Below are 8,008 nucleotides of genomic sequence, written 5' to 3'. Positions count from 1 at the left end.
CAACGGAGGGGCTGGGGTGCACAGGGAACTGTGTTTATTATTATTTTAATAATCTATATTATGTGTTTTATTTCATATTTTTAAGAAAATCATTTTATTGCTAAGTGGCTAGGATGCCAAGTTCCATCTGGCATCCTATTTTAACCAACAATTCCCTAGTCAGCATTTCTTTTTTTTTTTTTTAATTAACTTGAGTATTTCTTATTTACATTTCGAGTGTTATTCCCTTTCCCCGTCTCCGGGCAATCATCCCCCTAATCCCTCTCCCTCCCCTTCCTTATGGGTGATCCCCTCCCCATCCTCCCCCCATTGCCGCCCTCCCACCAACAGTCTAGTTCACTGGGGGTTCAGTCTTAGCAGGACCCAGGGCTTCTCCTTCCACTGGTGCTCTTACTAGGATATTCATTGCTACCTATGAGGTCAGAGTCCAGGGTCAGTCCATGTATAGTCTTTAGGTAGTGGCTTAGTCCCTGGAAGCTCTGGTTGCTTGGCATTGTTGTACATATGGGGTCTCGAGTCCCTTCAAGCTCTTCCAGTTCTTTCTCTGATTCCTTCAACGGGGGTCCTATTCTCAGTTCAGTGGTTTGCTGCTGGCATTCGCCTCTGTATTTGCTGTATTCTGGCTGTGTCTCTCAGGATCGATCTACATCCGGTTCCTGTCGGTCTGCACTTCTTTGCTTCATCCATCTTGTCTAATTGGGTGGCTGTATGTGTATGGGCCACATGTGGGGCAGGCTCTGAATGGGTGTTCCTTCTGTCTCTATTTTAATCTTTGCTTCTCTATTCCCTGCCAAGGGTATTCTTGTTCCCCTTTTAAAGAAGGAGTGAAGCATTCACATTTTGATCATCCGTCTTGAGTTTCATTTGTTTTAGGCATCTAGGGTAATTCAAGCATTTGGGCTAATAGCCACTTATCAATGAGTGCATACCATGTGTGTTTTTCTGTGATTGGGTTACCTCACTCAGGATGATATTTTCCAGTTCCAACCATTTGCCTACGAATTTCATAAAGTCATTGTTTTTGATAGCTGAGTAATATTCCATTGTGTAGATGTACCACATTTTCTGTATCCATTCCTCTGTTGAAAGGCATCTGGGTTCTTTCCAGCTTCTGGCTATTATAAATAAGGCTGCTATGAACATAGTGGAGCACGTGTCTTTTTTTTTTTTTTTTGTTCCTTTTTCGGAGCTGGGGACCAAACCCAGGACCTTGCGCTTCCTAGGCAAGTGCTCTACCACTGAGCTAAATCCCCAACCCCACTTGTCTTTTTTATATGTTGGGGCATCTTTTGGGTATATGCCCAAGAGAGGTATAGCTGGATACTCAGGCAGTTCAATGTCCAATTTTCTGAGGAACCTCCAGACTGATTTCCAGAATGGTTGTACCAGTCTGCAATCCCACCAACAATGGAGGAGTGTTCCTCTTTCTCCACATCCTCGCCAGCATTTGCTGTCACCTGAGTTTTTGATCTTAGCCATTCTCACTGGTGTGAGGTGAAATCTCAGGGTTGTTTTGATTTGCATTTCCCTTATGACTAAAGATGTTGAACATTTCTTTAGGTGTTTCTCAGTCATTCGGCATTCCTCAGCTATGAATTGTTTGTTTAGCTCTGAACCCCATTTTTAATAGGGTTATTTGTCTCCCTGCGGTCTAACTTCTTGAGTTCTTTGTATATTTTGGATATAAGGCCTCTATCTGTTGTAGGATTGGTAAAGATCTTTTCCCAATCTGTTGGTTGCCATTTTGTCCTAACCACAGTGTCCTTTGCCTTACAGAAGCTTTGCAGTTTTATGAGATCCCATTTGTCGATTCTTGATCTTAGAGCATAAGCCATTGGTGTTTTGTTCAGGAAATTTTTTCCAGTGCCCATGTGTTCCAGATGCTTCCCTAGTTTTTCTTCTATTAGTTTGAGTGTGTCTGGTTTGATGTGGAGGTCCTTGATCCACTTGGACTTAAGCTTTGTACAGGGTGATAAGCATGGATTGATCTGCATTCTTCTACATGTTGACCTCCAGTTGAACCAGCACCATTTGCTGAAAATGCTATCTTTTTTTCCATTTGATGGTTTTGGCTCCTTTGTCAAAAATCAAGTGCCCATAGGTGTGTGGGTTTATTTCTGGGTCTTCAATTCTGTTCCATTGGTCTATCTGTCTGTCTCTGTACCAATACCATGCAGTTTTTATCACTATTGCTCTGTAATACTGCTTGAGTTCAGGGATAGTGATTCCCCCTGAAGTCCTTTTATTGTTGAGGATAGTTTTAGCTATCCTGGGTTTTTTGTTATTCCAGATGAATTTGCAAATTGTTCTGTCTAACTCTTTGAAGAATTGGATTGGTATTTTGATGGGGATTGAATTGAATCTGTAGATCGCTTTTGGTAGAATGGCCATTTTTAACTATATTAATCCTGCCAATCCATGAGCATGGGAGATCTTTCCATCTTCTGAGGTCTTCTTCAATTTCTTTCTTCAGAGGCTTGAAGTTCTTATTGTACAGATCTTTTACTTGCTTGGTTAAAGTCACACCAAGGTACTTTATATTATTTGGATCTATTATGATCCCTAATTTCTTTCTCGGCTTGTTTCTCTTTTGTGTAGAGGAAGGCTACTGATTTATTTGAGTTAATTTTATACCCAGCCACTTTGCTGAAGTTGTTTATCAGCTTTAGTAGTTCTCTGGTGGAACTTTTGGGATCGCTTAAATATACTATCATATCATCTGCAAATAGTGATATTTTGACTTCTTCTTTTCCGATCTGTATCCCCTTGACCTCCTTTTGTTGTCTGATTGCTCTGGCTAGAACTTCAAGAACTATATTGAATAAGTAGGGAGAGAGTGGGCAGCCTTGTCTAGTCCCTGATTTTAGTGGGATTGCTTCAAGTTTCTCTCCATTTAGTTTAATATTAGCAACTGATTTGCTGTACATGGCTTTTACTATGCTTAGGTATGGGCCTTGAATTCTTTCCAGGACTTTTATCATGAAGGGGTGTTGAATTTTGTCAAATGCTTTCTCAGCATCTAATGAAATGATCATGTGGTTTTGTTCTTTCAGTTTGTTTATATAATGGATCACGTTGATGGTTTTCCATATATTAAACCATCCCTGCATGCCTGGGATGAAGCCTACTTGATCATGGTGGATGATTGTTTTGATGTGCTCTTGGATTTGGTTCGCCAGAATTTTATTGAGTATTTTTGTGTCGATATTCATAAGGGAAATTGGTCTGAAGTTCTCTTTCTTTGTTGGGTCTTTGTGTGGTTTAGGTATAAGAGTAATTGTGGCTTCATTTATGAAAAGGGAGACATAACTACAGATTCAGAGGAAATTCAAAAAATCATCAGATCTTACTATAAAAGCCTATATTCAACAAAACTTGAAAATCTGCAGGAAATGGACAATTTCCTAGACAGATACCAGGTACTGAAGTTAAATCAGGAACAGATAAACCAGTTAAACAACCCCATAACTCCTAAGGAAATAGAAGCAGTCATTAAAGGTCTCCCAACCAAAAAGAGCCCAGGTCCAGACGGGTTTAGTGCAGAATTCCATCAGACCTTCATAGAAGACCTTATACCAATACTATCCAAACTATTCCACAAAATTGAAACAGATGGAGCCCTACCGAATTCCTTCTATGAAGCATTTCTTTACCTTCAACTGAGCTTTCAGTTATCACGGGAATGCAATCCCAGCATTCGGGAGGCTGAGTCAGGAGGGCTGCAAGTTCAAGCTCTACTGGTTACAGTGTCTTAGTGAGGGTTACAAACTGTATATTTTTTATTTATGACTTACATTCTGGCACATTTCTGAAAGCAAGATGACTTAGAATTTCTATCGCCGTGATGGAAGTCTCTGACAGACAAACAGACAGACAGACAAAAGCTGGGGAGGGAAGGGTTTATTTGGCTTCTGCTTCTAAGTCATTGTTTATCTTTAGAGAAAGTCAGGATAAGAACTCAAAAAGAGCAGGAACCTGGTGGCAGGCACTGAAGCAGAGGCCATGGCGGGGTGCTCCTTACTTACTGGCTTGCCCCCATAGCTTGCTCAGCCTGCTTTCTTAAAGAACCCAGGACACCAGTCCTGGGGAGGCACCACCCACAATGGGCTGAGCCCTCCCACATTAAGCACTAATTTTAAAAATGCCCTACATCAGATCTTACAGAGACTCTTTCTCAATTGAGGTTCTTTCCTCTCCAGTGACTTTAGCTTGTGTCAGGTTAACATAAAACTAGCTAGCACACATAGTGGGACCCATCTTTAAAAACCTGGCAAATCTTTTGAAAGGCAAAACATGAGTTAATTCCTGTCTAGTGAGGTACAGTTAAGACTGTGGATGCTGGTGTTTGCATTCCTTGAGACTCATGGACAGACATTTGTATGTCAGTGTCTACTGTAGCACGATTCACAGCGGCTGAGTTACAGAACCGCTGAGGTGTCCATCAGAGCAGAGAAATAAAGTGCAGAGACACACACAGTTGACATTCTAGTCAGTCAAGAAGAACGAATTTATGTGGTTTCAGGGGGTGAGGGTGCGGTAGATGAAACTGGAGATCTTCATCTTAAATGAATCCAGCCAGTCCCAGAAAGTCAAATACTATGTATTTTCTCTCATTTGTGGGTCCTAGAACTCTATTGACAGATAAAATCTATGTACAGATGGCATGAAAGTGGGAGTGAGTCTTGGGTAAGAAAGGGGGCTAATGGGGGAGGTGGAGAATGTGGGGAGGAAGCACGTTATGGACTTGCATGAAAAAGGCCTATATTACCCTGTGTAACTTTTAATAAAGAAATAAGACACAATATATAATGTAAATTACTTGTTCAGCTACTAATATCAAAATGTATTGCATATGGGTAAACATAAAATATTGACATTCGTTAGTGGTCAATACTTAGGTTATGCCACAAGTAGATTTATATCAAGAAAAACTTATTTTTTTACATAAAATTTTGTGACTAATAACAGATGTATATCGATTTCTCCTGTCCACCATTCCTATCAACACCAATGATTTGTGGAGACAGTCAAGATTGTTGTATTCCTTGTGGCATTTTTAGATAAGCAGGCAATTCTGTTTTGTTGTTATTTTTTGAGACAGGGTTTCTCTAAGTAGCTCTGACTGTCTTGGACTTTGATCTGTAGACCAGGTTGATCAGAGAGATCCTACTGCCTCTGTCTCTGGGTGTTGGGATTAAAGGCCCGCTGCCAAGCGGTGAAGCTGAAGATTCATAACTGCCACCTTCAGGAAGCCATCCACTGACAGGGTGACCGCTTCCAATGCTCCTGGTTCCATTGCTTCTGACTAGGGTGGGTGACCTTCTGACCAGAGGCCGTGCCTCTGTCCCAAATACACCACAATTCTGGGTCTGTTCACTTTACTTTCAGTTTTTCGTGTTCTTGGCAGTGAACCAAACGTGTTTATTTTCATTAACACTTATTCTGCTCTAGAAAAAGAATTTGCTAAACATTTATACCATCCACAAAACTACTGTCTTCCTCCACAGACAGAGGTAACAAAATGCTGCCATTCACTGCAGATTTCAGGGCCACAAACAGAACATTATAAGACAGGCTGTATTATACAAAAAATAAATAAAAGTAACTTGTTTATTGACATGGGACACCATGACGAGTACCCCTGTTTAACGGACCTATAAACACATTACCTGGAAAATACAGTAAATGGGATCAGAGACCAGTGCTGCATTTGCTGATGCTAGTTTCTAATTGTTATAGATATGTGGACAGAGGACAGGAAACTATGAAGGAGACCATGAGGTAGGACATGGGGGACTGCCATGAAAGGGGGTGAGGAGGGAACACAGGTGTATGAGAGCAGGAAGACTGGACACTAGGAACAGAAGGTGAGAGTGGGTGACTGCAGGAGAGAAGCATTCAAATGTATGTATGAAAATGCCAAAGCGAGTCTCTTGCTATGTACGCTAATTTAAAAATAAGTGCAAGCTGGGTATGGTGGCCTATGTCTTTAACCCTAGCACTTGTGAGGCAGAGGCAGGTAGATCTGTGCAAGGTTGATGGCAACCTGATATAATAAGGTAACAGGCTATCTAGGACAACATAATAAGATCTTAGGTCAAAAATAATTATTAGCTTAAAATTCAAAATACCTAAAGGCTTTTAAATTAAAATCATAGTGGCTAGAGAGTATCTCATATATACTGTGCACTTTTCTGGACACCTAGACTCCTAGTTAGTATCCAGGAACAAAAGAACTCTTCAAGATCATCACCTTTCACCTCTTATTTCTCAAGAGTAAATATGGATTAAATGGACTGGACTTGTGCTCAATCGTACATGCAATTAGAGCACATGTACAGCTGATGCTCGCCCAAGTTGGAAGAGCAACAATGAATCTCTTCGAACAGCTCCCATCCCTGGTGTTCAATGGCTCCCCATCCTTCTTCTCTGGCTATTAGATGCTTAGATAGCAACAGCTTGATGGCAGAGAAAATATGTAACATTATTCTTTTCTCCTGTTTCAAAAGTCCAAAGTCATTAGATCACATTTCAGGAGGAGGAAAAATGAGTCCATTTTAGTCAGTGAATGCAAAAGCCACACACTGCTGTGGTGTGGGGTGGGGGGGCGCGGAATGGACAGAATAAATGTAACTCCTTCCAAAGGCAATTATAAATGAATTGTAGAATTTAAAATAATACAAATGCAAGACACCATTTCTTAAAGTGTATGACAATCCCTATCTAATTATACTTATAAAAGGGCAAAACTGTCCTGAGCCTATGCAAGTAGGATTAAGTGGCATATTAGATACCTGTGGAAATTCAACATCAGTCTTTTTAAGAGATTATTTTCTAGAATTTTATGTTTTGAACTACTCGAGTTAATTCAAGTCAAAATTCTATTTAAAATGCTTATTTAAACAATATTAGATTATTTAGTTATACCTAATCTCCAGTCCTGACAAAAACTCTTTGAAAGACTCCCTGAAAGGCAGAAACAAACAGAACATCTTCAATCTGATAAAGAACTTCTTTACAAAACCTGTAGTTAGTTCAAATCAAAATGACCCTGAGATTCCACTAGTCAGATGGCTAAGATTAAAAACTCAGGTGACAGCAGATGCTGGTGATGATGTGGAGAAAGAGGAACACTCCTCCATTGCTGTTGGGATTGCAAACTGGTACAACCACTCTGGAGATCAATCTGGCTGTTCCTTAGAAAATTGGACATTGAACTACCTGAGGACCCAGCTATACTACTCTTGGGCATATACCCAAAAGAATCTCCAACATATAACAAAGACACAAGTCTCACTATGTTCATAGCAGCCTTATTTACAATAGCCAGAAACTGGAAAGAACCCAGATATCCTTCAACAGAGGAATGGATACAGAAAATGGGGTACTTCTACACAAGGAGTACTACTCAGCTATTAAAACAATGACTTTATGAAATTCTTAAGAAAATGGAGAAAACTAGAAAATATAAGTGAGGTAGCCCAATCACACACACCAAAACGAACAACAACAACAAAATAAACCACACATGGTATGCACCCACTGATAAGTGGGTATTAGCCCCCAAACTCGGATTACCCAAGATACAATCCACAGGCCACAAGAAGCTCAAGAAGAAGGACGACTAAAGTACGGATGCTTCAGTCCTTCTTAGAAGGGAAACAAAATAATCATGGGAGGTAGAGGACGAGAGGGACTTGGGAAAAAGAGAAGAGGGGGGGAGAAAAATGGAGGCAGGATCAGGTGTGAGAGGAGACAGAGGGAGAAGTACAGGAAACTGAACAGAGCTGTGACGCAATGGGGAGGGGGATCTGGGGGTAGCCACCAGAAAGTCCCAGAAGCCAGGAAAGCAAGAGGCTCCCAGGACCCAGTGGGGATGGCATTAGCTGAAATGCCCATAAAAGGGGAGAGAGAACCTGTAGAGACCATATCTAGAGGTTAGGCAAGGCCTCTGGTTGAGGGATGGGGCTACCTGCCCACCCATCTCCAAATTTTTAACCCAGAATTG

The sequence above is a fragment of the Rattus norvegicus genome, chromosome 9 (assembly GCF_021556685.1).
Source record: "Rattus norvegicus strain SHRSP/BbbUtx chromosome 9, alternate assembly SHRSP_T2T, whole genome shotgun sequence".
In the NCBI taxonomy this organism is placed as follows: domain Eukaryota; kingdom Metazoa; phylum Chordata; class Mammalia; order Rodentia; family Muridae; genus Rattus; species Rattus norvegicus.
Note: the sequence above shows the minus strand (reverse complement) of the source record.